This window comes from Rousettus aegyptiacus, unplaced genomic scaffold (genome assembly GCF_014176215.1).
Source record: "Rousettus aegyptiacus isolate mRouAeg1 unplaced genomic scaffold, mRouAeg1.p scaffold_m13_p_12, whole genome shotgun sequence".
In the NCBI taxonomy this organism is placed as follows: Eukaryota; Metazoa; Chordata; class Mammalia; order Chiroptera; family Pteropodidae; genus Rousettus; species Rousettus aegyptiacus.
In genome coordinates, this window is record NW_023416287.1 from 14,870,945 (window position 1) to 14,893,372 (window position 22,428).

Genomic DNA, 22,428 nt, shown 5'->3' on the forward strand with positions numbered 1-22,428 from the left:
GATTTTGCCTCAGGGTCTGGGAGGAACCTTAATTAAGACTCGTGTCTGCCTCCTGCCTCAATTTTTGTGACTCCTCTTGTTGGCTACAGAGAAAGGATTTTTCTTCTTTGTTCTGTTCATCTTTCCCATGGAACTCCATATATTTCTCTCTATTATATTTTCGAATGGACTAAATTAAGCAAGTAGTCCATTCGAAAATACTTAATAATTCCCTATGAGACTAGATGATGAGATCCCCAAATCTATGTGACCGAGAATCAAATTATGCCCAGTTCATCCAATGACAGTAAGATATAGGCAGTTGGCTGATAATCAGGTAATGCAACCCCTTCTCACTTTAGGCACTTTCTCTTCTTTCTTATTCACCAGTTAAATATGCTTCTATCAGTCTATCATTTCATGTAGAGGTACCTCTCTCTCTGTGAAATGAGAAACAAAATATCTGCAAATTGTATCATCCCAAAGAAAATCCCGTTTTTTTTTCCCCCTTAACGAGGCTCACCCTTAAAAATCTGTGTGAATATATGTGTGGCCTACTGAATGATAGAGATAGAAATGAAGAACCTAAGGTTACAGTACTCTACTGTCTCCCTGTCCCCAGAATGAGGGGACTGGGTTAAGAAGGTACAAGTTAACTTCTCCAGGACACATCAGCTAAGAGGCTTATGAAATATCTTCTAGGTTCCCTTAATCAGGGAAATCACAAATTCTTCTGGACAGAGTAGCACTGGCCTTCAGTTCCTGTGTTGACATATTTTCCTCCAAAAGGAATTTGTCTTTCTTCCCAAAGGCTGAGGAATTCCTAGAACGTATAGAGGGTAGCTGATGAGGTTTATGGGTTCAACAGCTCTCAGCCTTCTCACCTCTATATTTGGGGTATGAGAGTGAGTGAGGAGGCTCTAATCACAGCTTGATCTTGTTTTTTGATAATTTAAAGATGTCTATAAATACAGACCATTCCAGACTAAATTCAAAAGTATCTCATTCATGACAATAGATGCTAGAAATATAATCAAAATATCACTCAAAGATTTCTATTGGCTACTTGTAATTCCGCTGGAGTTTATAAGGTTTTTCATTCATATCCACTTCAGGAATTCCTTTGTATCATTTTTTTCTCTCTGAAAACATCTCTTTACTATTAACACTTATCATGCGCTCACTGTGGATCAGACGTTGTATTTAAATTTTCTTATTTAATCTTCACAGCAACTCTGAGGGATAAATATCATTTCTCCCATTTTAACAGAAGCTAAATAGAGACTCTTAAAGTTGAAGTAACAGAGTTAGAATTCATGCTTAATTCCTCTAGCTCCAACGTTAATGCTTTGTATACTACACCATCTTTCCATAGATAAAAGGTTCCACTTCACCAAGGTCACCTAACTAGTTTGGGAAGAGCCTTGATTCCTACACAAGTCTTCTGATTCTTCATTCTTGCCATTTTACTTCCTACCTCCCTGGTTTTTTCAAAAGAAAACCAGAAGAACTCCTGGGCATCAGAAGAGATGAGTGGTGTATCAGCAGAGGAAGGGAGTTCTGACTTAACAAAAAGGATTATTTTAAAGATTCTTAAAGAACTTTTGGTCCTGGGATGGCATTCCTCAAAGTCAACATCAATAAGGTAGGTGTTAAATCTGTTTTTCTCACTATTAGTTATATCCACAAAGACTTGACTGAGTACAGCAATAGCGTAGGTACTCAATATGTATGTGGTTGGATGAAATATTTGTGTGCGTATGTGGCTAATGTACATGTTGGGGGAGGACCAGCTCCAATTGGTTGAGTCTGAGTCTCCTGCAGCCAGACAGATGTTGGAATCTACTCTTAAAGGACAAAAGAACGCCACCTTTCACTCCTTCACTCATGTTGGAGTGCTTACACTGCATCTCCAGGCTCTGCCTCCGAACAGATGCTGCAGGAAGTGTGGGGCATTAGTAAGTGCCCATTATCTCCCCAAATGCCAATCATGAAGTCAAGAGCAGTAGGGGAGGGAGGACATGAACGGGCACTCAAGGAATGAGAGCAGAAAGAAAAAAATGTAATTCGAGGAGTAGAAGAGAGGGAATAAAGAACAAATAATAAAAACAGAGACTTCATTTTGTCTATACCGCCTCACTAGCTCCTTCAGTAAAGTCTAGGGCAAGATATAGAAGTTGCCACACAAACAGTTAAGACAACAACACAAGAAACCTCTGTCCTTGTCAAGCACACCTCATCTGACACCTGGAGTTCCAGCACTCAGAGAAGTAGGTTAGTGAATAGCGGGAGCGTGGAAAGGAATGGCAAGAGATCATGCTGGACTGGGAAGCTGAGGTCCAAGTCCAGACAGCCTTGAGTGTGAGGGCAAATAATTTAAATTTAGAGGTTCATGGAGGACAAAGTTGTCATAGTTCACAAGCTGACTACTTCTAGGCTCATAGTGTCTCATTTCAGTGTTCATGTGTTCCAGATCTCTTCTGGCCAGAAAGTTCTCTTTCTCAGACCTCAGGGACAGAAATGGAAGCACACACCTACACAGCAAGTCTGTCTTGATGATCAGCCCCAAACTAAAAGTCCCTGGACAGTCTTGTTGGGTCTGATACAAATTTCTTCACTCTAAATGTTCACCTTTCTGATTATCCATCCAAAATCTGAATATCCATCTCAAAGGCTCAACTTCTTGTTCCCTTGGAAATGTCAGAACATGCAGCCATTGATCACTGAGGTGAGATGTCCCTATTACAGTCATTTGAACGGGGGCCACAAGTTACAGGAGAAGAAATTCTACTGGGGCAATTGTAGGAATTGTAGCCAGGGCTGAGACAACTTACCTGTCTCATAGGAGAGACTGCAGGACACAATGGAACTAGGCAAAGATGAGAAGCATGAGCTGACAAGTTGAAACAAGGCGCCTTGGTTAACCAGTTACGTCCCTTATAGCAAGTTATTTTGTCTTTCTGAACCTCAGTTCTATATTTGAAGAAAATAATAGCAATACTAATAATAATGACAGCAAGATTTAGTGAGACCTACCTATCTCCTTAGCCCTTCTCTAGGCACATTATGTGTATGGCATAATTTAATCTTCCCAATAATAATGTGTTAGGTATTAATTTTATGCCCTTAATAGTTAGGTACTTTTATTATTCCCCTAACAGTGTCTTATACCACAGATCTGTTTGAGAATGAATTTAGAGAATACGAGATAAAAGACAAAATAAATTGCCAAACAAATATTATTTTAATAATAATAAGTTACATTTTGGAGATGTTCCCATACTTAATTATGTCTCTCTGTCCATTCATCTAAAACATCGGCCTTGACTTTCCACTGCCTTAGAGCGTCTACTGTGTTCCAAAAGCATATTTTAAATAATAATATTATAACACTTAAGAGAGTTATTGTTAATCTTTGCGTATATACCTTTCCCATGGTTGTGAATTCCACCAGTTTATTGAACAACCATATTTTATATATCTTTACACTCTAGTAACTGGAATGTCTTAATGTTCTATAAATGTTTGAGAATATCTTATTATGGTTTATCATATGTTAAGCATTTGCTGTATGTCAACCACTATGTTAAGAAATTAATATTATTCTGATATAATCCTTTCTACAATACTTTAAGTTTTCCCACTGAAGCATGCATCAGAATCACGTGGGAAGCTTGTTAAAATACAGATCCTGAATCCCACCCCCAGGATTTCTGATTTAGTAAATCTAGGATGGGACTCAAGAATTTATATTTTTAACTACGTACCAGGTGATGATGATGCTGCTGGTCCAGGGACCACACTGAGAATCACGGCTCAAGTTAAATTTGCATTTTAGGGATAAGATAATTAGACCTTAGAGAGTTGAGTAACTAGCTGTATCAGTTTGCTAGGACAGCTGTAACAAAGTACCATAAACTAAATAGCTTAAACAATAGAAATCTATTGTCACATAGGCCCAGAGACTAGCCATCTAAGATCAGGGTGCGGGCAGTGTTGATCTTGGTTGAGAGCTGTGAGAGAAGAATCTATCAGTCCTCTCCCCTAACTTCTGGTGGTTTGTGGACAATCTTTGGCACTCCTTGGATTATAGAAGCATCATCCTAATCTCTGCCTTGATGATCACATGGCTTACTTCGTCTGTGCATGTCTGTGTTTAACTTTCCCCTTTTTGTTGGACTGTGGCCCTTTCTTATGATCTCATATTCACTTGATTACCTCTATAAAATCCTGTTTATAAATAAGGTCACATTCTTAGGGACTGAATGTTAGGACTTCAACATATGAATTTGGGGGGAACACAGTTCAACCACAGCATTAGCTTAATCTTAAGGTCACAGTCAATAAGTGTTACAGGCTGGATTGAAACCCAAGGCTGGCTGTCTGATTCCAGAGCCCACCCTTGTAATCATTTCACTAATTTGACTCCCTCCGTGAATGCAATGAGTGAATAAATGCAGGTAGATCAAAAAAGTTTCTAGGGAAAAGTTAATCCAACACTTCTTTTGTGTTAAGTGACAACAGAGAACCCTGTTCCATGCACCCTGCAAGGCATAGGAGAGATATCCCGGAGCTCTGACATTCTAATTGGCCTGATGAATGATAAAAGAGTACAAATGCAGACATGACTGTCCCTGGCCTACAGCCTCCATTTAAAATGCCCTAGTCAAGAAGTAAGACTTTTCTATCTTGCTTGGAAAGAGCACAGAACGTTCAAGGCCTCAAATTAGAAAGTTTCCCTTTTGTCAACAACTTTCTTGGACCTTCCCTCATCTTATCGAAAGGGAGGATATTTGGCTATTTCAGGTGAGGCTGATGTAAGGCTAAACGTAGTATCTGGTATTATTTCTTTTTTTTCTGGGACAGCTGTGCAGGCCTCTCAGGGCTGGGGGTGGAATGGTGATAGGAGGAGAAGGGGGACAAGGTGGGGAAGAGCTAGCTAGGTCAAACAGCATGGTTGCCTTACTCCCCGACTCGTGAAGGCAGAGATTTGTGGATAACATAAAAGGTTATAGCCCCTCTTTGGAAGCCACAAATAACCCTGCCTGGGCCTTGACAGCTTGACAGCCCTTGGCGTGCCATTACACATTTCTGCCTGGGTTTCCAGCAGTGCACTCGAGCAGCCAGACTCAAAGTGCGCTCCCTACAGGGCCTGTCGTAGGAGCTCTGGGTCGCTGGGGAGCCATTCCCTCCTGTGACTCAATGCCCAGAGACAGAGTTTGAGCTAATAAAATTACATATTTTCTGGAGTGATTAATAAACATGGTCTGTTTCTCCATATGGGATGAATATTCTCAAATTAAAGGAATGTGAGTACGTGGGCTGCACTCATGTATGGCTCTTCCTCTGCCAAGCTATGGCTAAAACTCCATGGCCTTGGCACAGAGATCCTAAGGAAGGAGTCCTTAAAAATATAGGTAACTACACACACACACACACACACACACACACACACACACACACACACGGGTGCATGAAAAACTCAGTGAATCTGAATAAGTCCTAAACTCAAGATAATAGCATTATATTATGTTAGTTTCCTGACTGGGACACTACTATGGTTATGTGTGACAGTATTATCGGGAGAAACTGGGTGAAAGGTGCACGGGAATGCTGCACTATTTTTGCAACCCTTTATGAGTCTTAAACTGTTTTGTAGATGATTTTTATAGTGAGAAAAGGCATAACGATACTACTGATATTAAAACAGCAACACCACCAACAGCAGGTAGAATTTTAAATACTCTACTATTAGACGTTATAATTGTTCAACGAAGTCACAGGGTAAAACATTCGTTAAAGCATTATAATAATTTCTAAATCTTAGGGTGATTTTGTCGAACATGGGTCTCTAGCTAATGATCTCCGTTGGAGCCATGATTTGACACAAGAGATGATGTAAAACATGTCCACTGACTCCCCCATGTAGATGAGTCATTACTAGGTCATCGCTGTTCTGCATTTCGTTGCACCCACAGGGCAGCTGTGTGCTGACCTCATGCACACTTAGGCCCACCCCTGAGTGTCCCCACTTTCCGTGTGGCCCAGACCTGGAGTGCCTGGCCTTTGCCTCCTTGCAATGGCTCTGCTAGTCTGGGTCAATCTGAAGCAACTAGCCAGAATCACATAGCCCTGTGCTGCCGTCATGTTGGTCCACTCAGCAGCCGAACAGGGTTGCAGAATCCATGCCCACTCTGTTCTCAGGACTTTGTTTCATAGCCCCTGCTGTCACGGCATCACCAGATACTTTGAGAATCACTAGATAGAAAATTGCCCTTTACCAGAATGATACTGTTCATGGCGTAAGGCCTCTTACAGGTTCTAATGAACTGATAACTACATTCTAGGTTTTTTAATCCTTATAATACCGTTTGACATGTTCTTTTATTCAATATGTTATAATCAGTTAAATTAATTTGTCAGGAAACCTATTTAAATATGATCATTGGGACACCCTGTGATAATAATCTTGAACTGATGAGTATATTTTAGAAGTATTACAAATTAATCATATAGTGTTTCGCAGTTACTCTTATACTACTTATTAACTGAAAGGGAAGCATTTTAGGAGTTTACCAACTGGATCACTTATATAAGCTGCATATCAGCTGAATATCAGCTCTGCTTGAACATGATACGTGGTTCTTCCAGGGCTCTCAGTCATAAAAAATGTTTGTGAAGGAAATATCCAGACACTTTTAAGTGTTGCTATGGAGAAAGAAACAAATCTGTTTGCATGAATGTCTGTTAAATCTGCGAATCAATAAATCAATGAATACATGAATGCTTTAAATTTCTTCTGACCATGAGATACAAGGATTCTAGCTTGTCTATTCAAAGTGTTAGGAATCTGGCTGTAAAACATGACCAGATAAAACTCCTCTCTATGTGGAGTTTTCATTTCAGTAAGTTAAAAAAGAGAGAAAAAAGAATAATATCATTTCAGATACTCATACAAACTATGAAGGAAAATAGAACAAACAGAGTAAGAGAATCAAAGATTGTTTTAAAGAAAAATTTTCAGGTCATTTGTACTTTTGTTCGTTTTACACAAACATTTCACAGCATGTAACTAAAAATATGTGGTTTTCTTCATAGCCCATGGCATGATCAAACCTTGCTCTCACCACTGTTTACACTGTGAAACTACCCAATGGAATTTTCTTCCAGCATATCTGGGACACTCTTCTCACTCTCCTAAATGCTGGAGAGATTCTACTACTTGAGTTTGAATGAGTCTTATCACAAAGACGACTGGGTAGTCTAGAGTGTTAGACCGGGCTCCCTATAAACAGCCTGACATAAAGCTTATGTGCTAATGCTTTGCTAGGAGGTACAATCCCAAGGCACTGAGGGAAAAACCAGAGTGAGGAAGGGAAGGAAAGCAAATACAAGGCAGTACTTTAATGCTCTGTCCACAACATTATAGGAAAACATGTCCAGTTGCTAATTCAAACGGGTGCTGCCGAATAGGCCATAAAGAATGGCTACTCCTTGTAATAGCCCGTCAGAGAGAGAAGGGAACCAACCTTTATCTGTCATGTTCTCCTGTCCTCATCTTTTCTTTTGTCAAGTTTTTCCTATGGGGTACTAACACCTCCACACTTGAAAGCTGTATGACCCAGCCCCTTTGGGCATGAAGAAAATGACCTACTATGCTCAGTGATAGAGAACTGCATCTCAGCGTGGGTGTGGGGGGAGGGGCCATAGCCTCTGTGGTGCTGGCTCTATTGGTCCTGGGCTCTCACGACAGAAGGCTCAGTGGAAGCTATGTCAGAACCCAGAGCTCATCCTCATGAAGGCAAAAGCCAGTGACAGTGCCAGGAATGACAGTGGCAGCTGGAGCTTCCCATCCAGCAAGAGGCTCAGAGCTCAGTGGGCAGGTTTAGCCCAGTGAATCTAAGAAGCACATATATCAGGTCTCATATGCCTCCTGGTCACAATTTGTGATCGTACAAATGACTCTGGAGCTAGTTCCCGAGAAGAAGCCCCAAGAGTTTGTTGAACAGTGGAAATCTAATATAATTAATCTATCAAGGAGGTTGTTTTGAAAATAATGTCCTCATATACAATTTCTATCTGTTTATTACAAGCAACTCTATCATTCTTTTATACTCTATCACTAACGTTTCTCTATACGAACCAACTTTTATTGAAATATGTTTAAAATTATAGAAGATAGGGCTAACTGGACCTATACATGTGCCACTGGCCTTAAAACATTTTATTAGGGCGTGGAGAAATATTTAATCTAGTCTACTTCCATGTTCAGGGGCCAGTCTGGTGTCATTGGTTGGTGTATGTTTCCATTGAGGGCAGTTAGCACAGATCCCTTTGATTCTTCTACCCAAACCTTCAAGGAAAAAAGAAACTAAGATACAGGACATAGGGACAAAACACCTAGATACCGTTATTGGTAACTGGGTGTTCTGAACGCTGGAGATTTTTAGCACCTGATCCTAAGCATAAGTAAGGTAAGCAGGGAATAATGAGTCTGTATATTCTAAAATTTCGATCAGCTACAAAGCTCTGTGATGCTTAATTTTCTGCATCAACTTGACTAGACTAAAAGAAGCCAGGATAGCCGATAAAATATTATTTATGGGTGTGCCTGTGAGTGTGTTTCAGAAAGAGATTAATATTTGAATTGATGAACTGAGTAAAGCAGATGGCTCTCTGCAATGAGGGTGGACATCGTCCAATACGTGAAGGCCCAACTGGAAAAAAGGGCAGGTGAATTCACTATCTCCCTGCTTAAGATGAGAAACCATCCATCTTCTCCTGCCCTTGGACATCAGCACATCTGATTCCCAGGGGTTTAGACTCAGATTGGAACTTAGAACCATCAGCCACCTGATTCTCAGGCCTTTGAGCCTGGACTGAATTATTCACTATCGGTTCTCAAGCTTACAGATGGAAGATCATGGGACTTCTTGGCCTCCATAACCAAGAGAGCCAATTCCTATAAGTCTCCTCTTATAGATATCTCTATATATCCTATTGGTTCTATTTATCTGGAGAACACTGACTAATACATGCTCATACACATTTTCACATAAACAACACATAATGATATTCGTCCCTACCTTAAATGCCTTGCCAGGTAGACTGCCTGTCCAAGACTATAAGGATCCTGCCTAACAATCTCATATCCTTCTAGCCTATCTCCCAGGCTCTTGCCTGCTCCACCCCATCGCCTATCTGTTTTTCTGGCTTCTTCTCAGCCTTGATTCCCTGGCCTGCTGTCCTATTGGTCCCAAACTTTCATGTCCCCACATGTGTCAGTTACACCATAGCAAAGCATCCTACTTAGAACAATGATTCTCAGCCATCAATGTTATTTTAACTCACCAATGGGTATTTTTAAATATATATATTATTTTCCAGGTCCCGCAATCATTATTGAATCAAAATATCAAGGGATAGACACATGACACTTTATTTTTATTTTTCAAATCACCAAAGATGATTCTGAAGAAGATATAGTGGTGAACTGCTGAATTAGAGCATGAGGTTGGTCTCCCTTAGTGCAGTCTCCACAATTACTCCAGCCTCCTTCCCTTTGCCTTGCCTCCTTTTGCATTGCCATTCACCTGATGTTCTGAGCACTAGAACAATTACCTTATCTGATAATTGCTCCTGAGCCTTCATTTGTATTCAGTTCTCCTGGTGCCTTGACCTTAGAGTTGGTTGTATTATAACAGCCTAGATTCTCAGAATTAGTTAGTACCTGAGAGATTCCCTAATTTTACCATCCTCTCCACTGACTGTTTTTATAGACTCTGTATCAGAGAGTCTTAACCTAGAGTCTGTAAACTTCAGTGACAAAAAGTACATATTCATTTTTATTAACTCCTGTGTGAAATTTAGCATTTCCTTCTATTATGACTATAATAAACCATTACAGTTGAATTAGTAGTACCTTACTTTTGGTCACAAATTGATATCACAAATGACGTCGCACCAATGCAGTTATCACAGCTGTCTTGAAATTTTATGTATACTCCTTAAGGTTTCGAAATCATAGATCTATTTGATCTCATGCAAGATCTTATTATTTAATGTCAATAAAGAAGTACACATAATACTATATTTAAAATATTTTAAATATTTTGATATTTTTCAAAATAAATGTTTTTCCTTGGAAACCTATGTATTTTATTTCATATATTTAAGAATAGTATTCTCCACAATGAGATACTGCACACCAAAATAACAAAAATCTAAAAGATTGACAACACAAAAGGTTAACAAATATGTGGAGGGATCAGAACTCTTGTGCATTGCTGGTGGGAGTGTAAAAGGATACAGTTCTTGGGGAAGGTCTAGTGGTTTCTTATAAAATTAAATATCACCTATTCTATGCCCAATAGGACCCTTTCTAAATATTTACTGAAGAAAAATGGAAATCTGTGTCCACAAAAAGACATACAAGAATGTTCATGGCAGCTTTATTCCTAATAGTTAAAATACTGGAAAGAACCTAGGCATCCATCAATAAGACTGAATAAACAATACATGGATTATGCAATGGAGTTCCACTCAGTAATAATCATAATTTTAGAATGAACTACTGATGCATATAGCATCAGCATGGTTGAGTGTCGAAAGAAATGATGCTGTGAAGAGAAAGAAGCTTTACCCAAAAGAGTTCATAGTGTATGTTCTACATATATGAAATTCTAGAACAGGCAAAACTAATCTATGGTGGAAAAAGGTCAGAATAGTAGTTGCCTTTACTGGTGTGGAGGTGGTGACGGACTGGGAAAGAGCATGGGCAAAGCTTCTGTCACGAAGCAGTTTTTGAGATCCATCCTTGCTGGCACTCGTGCCAGTATTTCTGTGCTGTTTGTGCTGAGTAGTTCTCCACGGTATGACTATACCACAGACTGCTTGTCAAGACTTCTACCGACAGACACCTTGGCTCTTATGTTTGGGACCATTATGAGTAAGCTATTATGAAAATTCTATTATGTACACATAGATGCACATATGCATACATATTTCTTGCATATTTTAGCCAGATAGATAGAAAAAAGTATACACACACACACACTTTTTTGGACTAAGAAGTCCTCACGTTTTGAAGATGACTTAATGTTTCCCTTCCAAATTGAGCTGTCTGGTTCATAAGCCCTATTTCAGGTTATTAGCCTTGATATCTCGACATTTAGCAATGGATGAGCATGTATCACTAATAAGGTCTTTAAGTAAGTTAATGGAACAGCTAGAAACAGCCCATTCTCAGCCTCCACTATTTCTGACTAGAGCTGGCTGAATGAGACACTAGTAGCTGCTTATCTCTCTCATACCCTTTCTTAGACATGCTCCATTTAAATCTTGGCTCTCTTCAAGCCTGTTCTACCTCAGGGTTTTCTCGCATACAATTTCAGCTACCTGAATGCAAGTCCACTCTTTGGACATGAACGTCATTCGGAACTGTGTAAATTCCCAACACCGGAATCTATTCTCTGACTACCCACTTAAGGAGCCTACTTCCCTCCTTACTGCCTTCCAGTGTTGCAACACCATCTTATGCTTCTAAGACATCAGAGCATCCTGGTCCAACTGACCTCAATATACAGCCTAAATCTAATGACCGACAACTGAACAACTCTGTGTTTCATTGACCTTCTGTCCCATTTTCTATGCCTAGCCCCCTAATCAGGCCACCTGTATTATCCAAGACTGCTAAGGTCTTAAAAATGGACTGATTTGGATCTTTATAGAACCACTCCTAGTGACCTCAGTGGCACCACAAGTGACTTGATAAGGAAAGAGCAATCTGGAGTGCTTCACATCTTCTCTAAACTTCTCAACACTTCATTTTTCAGTTTTCACTTGAAACAAATGTTTCACAAAAAAAGGTAATTGCCCTCTTGGGAGCCCTCTGTCAAATGCCCTCTCCTACCTTAAAATGATGTTTCTTTAATCATCTTCCCTAAGTTTTCTTTGTTTCAAATTAAGAGTTTTCCTATAAGGCGTGATCACGGGTGGATGAAAGAGAAAGTATGCTTATTAGATGGCTTCTATGTGCCAGTTTTTATGTTCCATTTAAAAATAAGTAGACTATATGAGGAGTTTTGTTCACTGCTAGTTACAAAGACTGGGAGTAAAAACATCTATGAGAATAAAAATTATTTCTCTTTCAGATAAAGAGTTCAAAGGCAGGCAACCCAGGACCAGGATAACTGTACTTCAAATTAATCAGAGACTCTAGACTTCTGTCTTTTGCCTCCACCATCCTTAGCATGTAGCCTTTAGTCTTAAAAATGGTTGCTAGGGCTTCAGCTATTACCTTCTCCATTCCAGACAGAGATAAAGAAGCAGCAAGGAGGCACTTCCTAACAGTGCCAGCTCTCTTTAAGAAGCCTTCACATCACCTTTTAGTTTATATCTCTCTAGGCAGTAATTAGTCACATGACCACACCAAGATGTAAGGGAGTTTGGGAAGTGTCAGCTTCTAGGTGGCCACTGTCATCCAAAACAAATTTGGAATTTGTTGTTTTGTTTTTGTTATTTTCTTCCTAAGGAAGAAGAGAAAAATCGATATCAAGAGGGACATAGAAGTTTCTGCCAGGGGGCAGATTCCAGATTCCCAAAATTAGGCCTGTTGTACAGTAAATCCATGCTATTTCTGCATCACTAGAGTTCTCTATGTTTTATAGCACTTATTTCCTTGAAGAACTACTAAATAATTTTTAGAATGATGATAATCACTGCCTTTTTTTTAAATGTATCTTTCGTTTGCATCTCCTAGCATTGCAAACATCAGGGCACATATCTTTCTTTCCCATTTCAAGTCTACCAAAGGCAAGGGCCTGTGAAACTCATGTTTCCATAGCCAGCTTCATGGTATTGGTAGGTATTTGATAATTGAAAAATGATTGTAGATCTAAAATGCATTTGTTACTCTTTGTCCAGAACATACTCCAACCCTTCAGTGCCAACTTAGAGAGAAAAAATGGTTTCCATCTTTGCCACTCCAAAGTCCATCTGTTCTACCATCATTTGGGGGTATACTCTTATTTTAATGAAATGATTTCAACAGAAATGAGATGACTTGGTGGCTACCAATTGAAATGGGAGTTTTGCCAAGTTTCATACACTCATTTTGCTCTGAGTGTCAGTACCACCTCAATATAATGTTCTCTGCCTCTCACAGATCATTCTTAAGAGACATTATCTCATACAGCTCTGAAAGGCTTAACACTTTAGTGTTGTTACACTTGGGAGGGAAGGAAGAAAAGACAGAAAGGCCTACAGCTGTCTAATGCTATTACAGTAGATTACAAAGTGAGAGTGTTTATGTAGCTTTTTATAACACAAAACTCACTCATAACATTATCTGAAGATTGCGAAAGGAAAATGTTAATGGCAGGAAATGCTACAGTAAAAATATTCTCTATGCGTTGGACCACATTATGGAAAGATATGTTTTATAAGGATAATATTACACTGGTGTTTGCTGTCATCTGCAAAGTGATGTGAATTTGTTTAAAAGTTAACTCTTACCATGCCCCCCCAAAAAATAGATGATGGAAATGAATTAGTCTACACTATAAAAAATAAACAAATAAACTGATGCATGGAGAGGTCAGCAACTAAATGTTGAAAAAGGGCAGAGATTCAGATCACAGAGTCTGCTTTGATAGCCCCACACCGCCAAGGTGGTAAAAATAAAGCTCTCACAACTAAAGAACCTTCAGAAAAGGGTGCCCAGAAAGGGGAGGTATGGCTAGGACAATGCCATATAATGAAGAAGTAAGGAGCTAGAGGTGCTGATTTTGGAGAAGAGGAGGCCTGAGAGGAAAGGAGCAAGGTTTGCTTTTAATGAAGTCAAGGGGTAGGGCCAAAATAATAAAGAAAAGAAACCTGTAGAAGACAGACTTTAGCTCATTCAAAGGAATAACTGAAATTCTAAGCATCTTCAAAGTAGTTCTGGTAATCTGAGTAGGGTAGGGGTTCCCTGTGGCCAGAGGAATTCAATCAGAAAGTGGATGTCTATTTGTAGAGAATCATAAAACGAGGTTTTAAGAGGCAAAAACCACGGCTGCTCTGACCTAATCTCCCATTACTTTTTACCAAGATATTGCAATAGTTTCCTAACAAATCTACCTACTTCGGCTCTTGCTTTCAGCAAACACATCTTCTACAGAAGCCTCAATGATCCTTCTAACAGTAAATTAGGTCATGTCACTACTCTGCTCAAAACTCTCCTATGAATTCTCATCTTACCTTTTGTGAAAAGTAAAGTTCATATAATGTTCTAAAGAATATATCTTCCGCCTCCCTCTCCACACTCATCTCTTGTTTCACTCTCCCTACTTCATTCTAATCCTGCCATACTGGTCACCTTGTTATACCGCAAACAGTCAGGTATGTTCCTACCTCAGGACCTTTGCACTTGCTCTCCTTTCTGTCTGGAATGTTCTCTCTCTCTATTGTTCCTTCTTGGCTAGACCTGTCACCAATTACTGAAATGACATCTTTCCAGATGTCTTTTTCTCAGTGAACCCTTCCCAGTGCCCCTAGTCTTGCACCCTCATCCACTGTCCACACTTTATTATTTTTCATAGCACTCCAACATCATCTGACAGGTTTTTTCCTCTTGCTAATTTGTTGTCTCCCTAGGCCGCATGAATGCAAATTTCATGAGGGCAAGTGTTCTTCTCTGTTTTGTTTATAAGATATATTCAAAGTATCTAGCAGAGTGACAGTGCCTGGCCTAAGTAAGTACTCAAGAAATAAATGTTGAATGAATGAATGATGCTTCTCAAAGACAGGGTTCCAGACCGAAAAACAAGACTATAGGCTGTGGAGAGGTTTAAATGAGGTCATGCTATCACTGCTGTTGTATATAAAATGATCTCTCTTGCAGAATCAGGAAGGGAGGACTGGAGTTCTAAGGGAGACCACACAAAAGACTAACTTCTAGTCCAGGCAGGAGACAAAGAGGACAAGGTGGCTGTGCATTGAAGAGATGTTTTAGGATTCAAAACTGGGCGGAAAAATTCCATTTTGGATGCCTAGGTTATCTGCACGAAACTTTCTCTGCTGGGCCCCAGAAGTCATCACGACAAAGCCACATGGTCACTGCTTTCCTTCCCAGTATGGTGAGAGGGGGCGTAGGAATGTTTTCCTTGGCTGTCATAGTCTCAAATCAGGATTCGTAGGATCAGATCCAACCGGAGCCCAGACCTAGCCCTGCTCCAGAACAGGCCGGACGTTTGGTGTGTGAACAGACAGCCCAGATACCAACCCCCAGTTTCCATTACAAAAATAATAAAAGTTCGAGGGAAATGAGATTGGAAAACCAAAGTAAGTAGAAGACTCAAGACATCCTCCTATTTGTTTTTCTTCTCTTTCTAGGCCCTGAGCCAGGAGGGCCCTCTTCCCAATGGTTGCCTGGTTACAGCCTGAGAGGTTCGCCAGGGTAACATCTGGAATAAAGGTGGGTGGCAGGGAGCCAGGGCCCGCTCAAGTTGAGCAGGATCTGAGAAAGAAAGGAAAATAGAATATTTTTTTTAATTACTGCCCAACCTTGAGGACAAAGGAAGGACATATTTGAGATAAACAGAAAATACGTTAAAAGGTTTTCTTTTAAAGTGTTGTTACAACTCATTAACAAAGCGGAGGAATAGAAGTCATGAGGGAACTCTCGAAATTATGGCAATTTTAATAAGCTGTATTTTGGACAAGGCATTTGTGATCCATGACCCTGAGCAACTCTGGATTTTGTGTCGTGTAGTATTACTTTCGAGGGCAACCTGGTCCAGAATAGAAGGAACTACATTCACATATCTAATAATAATGTTAATATTAATGATAAACATTTATTGATTGTCAGCCATACTTCACTAAGGGCTCCATATGTATTATCTCATTTAATCCTTGTAACCCTTTAGAATAAGACTGAGCCTCAGAGATGGCAGGCGGTTTCCTACTGAACAGCTCATACCAGGCGGTCTGATTCCAGGACCTGCTTTCTTCAGCACTCTACTCTTCCGCCTCCCACAGGTTACCTCCATCCCCAGTGAACACACACCCCCATCATGAGCTGTGTCCCTCCTGTGGATTAGGAAGATGGTTAGGCACTATAGTTAAGTCTTCCTGAGTTCACATCACAGCTCTGCATTACCTTGAACAAATAATTTATTCTAAGTCTCGTTTTACTCATCTATAAAAGTGTTCATAATATTTACTCCATGGGATTGGTGGAAGAATTTAATGAGAAAATATGTAAAGCATTTAGCATACTATGATTACAAATGTTTAATAAACATTTCCCTGTTGGTATAAGTATGATTATAATTTATATCTTGATTCTTCAACTGAGGATACATTCAGATGAGTACTTATTGTACCAAGAACCAGAGGTGATGAGTAAAACACAATCATGGGCTTTGTGGTAAACCCACATTCTGGTAGGTCCTTTCTCATCCTCCATGACTTCAGCTCCACTTTTCCAGAGAGAAAAGGTATATAGTTGTCCACTGAATCACCCATTCCTTCTTCTCCCATAGCTGTTCATGGGAAAACCCATGTAAACAAACGAATTCGTTTCCATGAACACTTGCCGTGAGTTTTTTAGGCGTTGTGGGAGAACACTGAGGAAATTGAAGACATGACTCTTTTCCTCTGAAGCTTCTCTGGGACGAACTGAGATTAGAATTAAAGCCAGAATCATTTCTATGTGATAGAATGCTTCTAAATACTCTTCTTGTATTTTAATTGAGAATAGATCTGAGCACAAGTGTGGCTGGTGTGTTTTGACTACTCTAAACAATTTCTCCATTTCTGAATTCCCAAATAAAGATAAAAGGTTAAAGATACTGGTTTCGAAATTATACTGCCCTTAGTTTTTAAACAAGTAGTTTTACCTCTTTGTTCCTCAGTTTCTTCATCTGTAAAATATGCAAAATAATAATGATAATAATACCTCTGTCCAGGCCTGTTAAGATTATTTTTTAAATGCAGATAAGTTCCTAGCACAGTAATAGCTATATAATAAATGTCTTAGTCATCTCAGGCTTCAATAACAAAATGCTATAGATTGGGTGACTTAAACAACAAATTTTTATTTCTCACAATTGCAAGGTGCAATCAGATCTGCTTCCTGGTGAATTCTCATGTGGTAGAGACAGAAAGCTCTAGTGTTACTTCCTCTTCGTATAAGGACACTTATTTTCATCACAGGGCCTCCACCCTCATGACCTCATTCAAACCTAATTACCTCTCAACAGCCACACTTTGTAACATCATCACATTGGGGATTAGGGATTTAACACATGCATTTTAAGAAAATGCATTTGGCCCATAACAGTAAGTGTACAATCAATGTGATCTGTAGTAACTCTTAATGAGTGTCATAATTGTTCCTATAATTATAATTTAAGATCACCCTGATTTTAGCTGTAATAGGATTTCTGAGAGTAGATGATCTATTTTTACCAAAAAAAAAAAAAAAAAAAAAAAAAAAAAAAAGAAATCCAGGTCAAATATTTCTGTTCAGGCAGAAATAATCACACATTAAGACATGGAAGCCAATGGTAAAATAAAGGCACAAGGGACACAACTAGAATGTAAAAACCCAGAAGGGCAGGGCACATAACTGTTCAGTTTAACACTTTGCCTACAGCATATAGCACAGACACGGCACAAAATAGGAGCTTAATAAATTTTGGTGAATGTGCCAGAGAACTACTGGTTTCTGGTAAGAAATGATCAGCAGATAATCCCAGATGGTCACTAGTAATTTGTGTGGGCCCAAGACCTCTTGTTGAAAAATATTCTATGCAATGTTCTACTCATATAAACACCACTTTCCAAACTAAGATCCTATTGAATCTTTGGCTCAGGAGCCTTATCTTTTATCAGTCCTATGGATTTAAAATATACTTATGGAGAGTATTTTTGAGATTCATACGATTCAAAACACAATTCAGAACACATGCATCTTTGACATCACACAGTGCCAAACCCTCTAGCACTAGGCACTATGATTCGAGGATAGGTAAACCACAGTCTCTGTCTTCAAGAAACATAGGGCCCAGCCTGGAGGGATGGGGTCAGAAACAAAGAAATAAACCCACTGACTTAAGTGCTATGCCAAAAACATTGTATACACATGGAAGTAGCTTGGTAGTCAGGAAGACATCAAAGAGAACACATAGTTGAGTCTTGCAGATGTGGCTGTAAGGCAAAAGTGTAAGGAAAGAGTGTTTCTGGTAGAGGGGTCGGCTTGGACAAAGACAGAGAGATGTGGAGAGATGCGAAGTGTAGGAGGAGTAAGCTGATGTGATAGTGGGACATAAGGCTGGGCTCATCCATTCAAGGGCTCCCACACCCTGCTTTCAAGTTTAGTTTTTGTTTTCTAAGTAACAGGAAGGCAAAAGAGGAAGGAAATGTTCAAAAGAGGGGAAATTAAAAGGGGAAAAAAAAGAATTAGTGACAGGTCAGCTATAGATGGTAAGAAAGGAGTAGGTGGCATTTTATCACACCAAAGGAGGGAGCGCAATTTTGGGGGGAAGATAATAAGCTCAGGTTTGGGGTGTGCCCATTGCTATGTGTCTTCGAAGCAGACAAATGGGCGATAGAGACAATGGTTGAGAGTTCATGACAGTGGCATTAGCTGGAGACAGAGTTCAGGGGTTCACACAGACCAGGATGGAGATGATGTGCTTGCTCAGGCTGGGGCGGGGCCAAGATTCTTCTTCTTTTCTAGGCCATGGATCTCTGAAGAATCTCATGTAATGCTGTGGACTGTCAGGTAAATGTCAAAAAGCCATGTGCATACACACGGAGACTGCATTCGATTTCGGAATATTCCAGGATGCTGTAGAGAACCATGGAGCCCCAAAAAAGAAACCCTGGAGCACAGGGAGGAGGAAGAGGGGCCAAGCTACAATCCTGGCTATAAGAAGTTGGGAGGTGAAAAGCTAGGAGAAAATCAAGTACGAGAATTGACAACAGTATCCCAATCCGCACTCCTCATGGTACATGCCTCCCAGGAAGCCAGGTGACATTCACTTCCGAGTTTACATATTCAGGTTCAGCAGAGTAAACTTTGGGCTCCTGTCAACTCTTTAAAATAGAAGACAAACCTCTCTGCCCACCTTCTCCTCCCCATTTCTTTCTCCATGTGCCGCACCATCCTGGATGTGCCTTTAGAGCAGTCGCATGAACTCACAATGAAAATGCTGACTGGAAACTCATTCTTCGGATGTCTTCACAACTGTGAGTTACTAACCTGAGCTGTGGGAAAAGTCTGTCCTGGCAGTAAAGACATTTGGAGCTTTTTAGAGAGCCTTACAGAATGGTAAGAGTTACTTGGAAAGCAAAACAAAACATAATGAGAGTAAACGGCTTCTGGGCTTACGAGTGTTCTTGTTCCTCCTACAGCCAGCACTCAAAATCTCAGCGATGAGGACTGAAATTGTTGCGGGTCATTTGTCAATAACTAAAGCAGTCGGGAGGTAGTAAAGCCGGAATCTTTCCTGAATTTCTCTGAAACGTTCCTGGTGCCTTCTACCACCATCGTTGGTCACGGCCTAAAGTCCACCTCTCAGTATCATTGAGTCTTGTAACAATGCGACTGGCCCATCCATGGGTCTTCTTCACTGTAGTATATCCATCTCCTGCACCACCACCCCCCATCTTCCTCCTCCCATCCGCACCCCTATCTACCCATCACCCACACTGCCTTTCAGATTATCTTTCTAAAATAAAAATATTGCTGCAAACCTTCCCTTGCTTATGCTGGCATTCAGGGCCCTTCTGACTTGGTCCCACCCACCTCACCAGTCTTGTGTTGCCTCACCTCACACCCCCCTGCATCCTAAGTTCAGCCACACCACATTAGTTCAGTCCCCAAGGCATGCCACCCTCCGACCTCCTTAGCACGTACTCTGGTGATCTCAGATCTAACTAACCTTCCAGGCCCGCCTCAAGCATCACACCCTCTGGGGTATTCCCCGTGACCCCTTCTCCACTGTCAGAAAAGACAAGTTTTCTTTCCAGGAGTTCCTGTGGTCCAAGCATTTAGCCGTAATAGCATATGACTAAACGCGTGTGATATGTGCTTTGTGTGGAGTGTTTGTTGGTTGGTCTCCCCACACTAGACCTCAGCTCCCTGAGAGCAATTGCATTATTCAAAACATGCAGGATCCAGACAGTTCCCCAGCTTGGATTTTCTGACGGTGTCCTAAACTAGAAAGAAATTCACTTTTTTCCTGTTTTTGAAGAGTTTGCTAAAATATTGACCCAAGAAAGTATGGGACATATTTAATCTATTGAAAAATAATTTTTCAAGGTAGGAAGTAAAATGTGAATATGCAATAATTCCTCCTAAGATGCATAATATTTATTTTTATTAAAACGAGAAAAAATGTATAGCAATTGCATTGTGTTGCCATATGTACTTAGGTACAACTTTATGTCATACTTGTGACAAATTGCTTTCACCTCAAATCGATTTATATAATTTTAATTTGACCTCTTTCCATTTCCTCTCCTCCCCTCCTTTCCCTCCTCCCCTTTAGCTCTGCCCCATCATGACAAGTGTTAGCTGACTGCTTCCTCCCCCACGGCCCTGTCTTAGGGAATACAGACCATGCCGCTAAACGTTAATGTGCATGCGAACATCACCTGGCGATCTCGTTAAACTGCAGAATCAGATTCAGCAGGTCCAAGGCTGACTCTGAGGTTCTGCATTTCTAACAAGCCCCCAGGTGATGTGGACAACACTTTAGGGAACAAAAATATGAAGGATGGAGGGTGAATCGGGCAGAGACTGTGCTGTCAACAACAAGACGACGGTTCAGGACCCATCCTTACTTCGCCTCCCCAACAGGGAGTTCCCCTTAGTGAGCACCAGGGCTGCTTCATCACAAATTAATTTTTTTTTAATGAGATACAATTGACGGACCGGTGGTTGTCAGAGGCAGGGGGTGAGGGTGGGCAAAATGGGTGAAGGTGGTCCAAATGGGCCAACTTTCAGTTTATAAATTAAGTCCCGGGGATGTGATATACAGCATGGCAACGATAGTCAATAGTTCTCTAAATAATTGTCTATTTAAAAGTTACTGAAAGGGTAGATCTTAAAAGTTTTCATTAAAGAAGTGCCTCTTAATCGAAGTGGGGATATATGTGAGAGGATGCACGTGGAATTGGCGAAATGGAAGAGGGGGACATTCTCTCACGCCCCTGGAAAGGAAGGTTTGGGTGTGAACCCAGGCCAGACCAGCATGTTCACAAGTCCAGTGCGACTTTTAAGCACAAGCTGAACTAACCAAGTTCAGGCTTCAATTTTAAGACCTCAAACAAAAATTGGTAAGGGACTCTCGTTTGCATGATTTGAAAATAAATGAAAAGAAGGCAAAGTAAGAGAAGGAATGACTTGTCGGGAATACACTCAACGGCCAAGGGGCTGGGGACCCCTTCTGCTGTCATCAAAGTGGGTGCCACAAGAAGCTTGAGAGGTCCTGCAGTGAGGAAACTGTTAGGTAGGAAACTGGCAAAGTCATAACAGCTTACCATGGGCTCTCTCTGGGGGCACTAGAGAAGACAGAAGGATTTGGTGGGACTCTGCGAAATTTCTCCCCATATCTGCTACAATGTTAAAACGGCATAAAGCCAGGAAATGAGGAAGCTCAGAAAATAGACCAAGTTAACTTCCGGCCACCTAGCCTCCTCTCTGTGCTGAAGAAGCTGAGATTTGCATGAAAGAACAGAGGTCCTTCCATTCCCACCTGTTCAAGGCAGGTTGATAATCTTTCTCGTCCACTGCTTGAGAGGTTTTTTTGCTTTTTGTTTGTTTGCTTGTTCCCAGTTGTTTCACCCAGATTATTTTTCCCCTCCCAGAGTAATGCAATCATTCATTTGTTCATGCATTTCTTTTTGCATTTCATCGCTCAGCAAATAGTTATTGTACAGCTCTTATATGGCAGACACTATATATGTTTTCACAGAAGTTAGTGAAAAAAAAAAACATAATATAAGATTTAGGACAGAGTTCATCCCACTTTCAGCTGAGGTTGGTTATGGTTTATAACATCCTTTGTTAGTCAAAAACTGTTCCAATGTCGGTACTACCCAGAACATATACCTCTATATTCACAAGAATATCATGATATCACATTTCGAGTCTCGGATTAACTTCATGCACACTATTTCTATTCTTTCTCTTTGAACCACCAACCTAAAGACCTTATTTTTAAAAGAATGAATGGTGTTTTAGCCCAATTCCTGATCTATTTTAGCAAGTACAAGCTGGCTCCTGGTAAGCCTAAAATTCTCATCTAAACTCACGCCAGTTATCTCTTTAACAATCCCTTCTCAGCATGATGCTTCAGAGCAAGTAAAACCATCACTGCGAACTTTGATACTCACTCTTTATTCATCTCTGCAAACGTGACTGTCTTCATCTGCCTGCGGTCCATTCTTGTT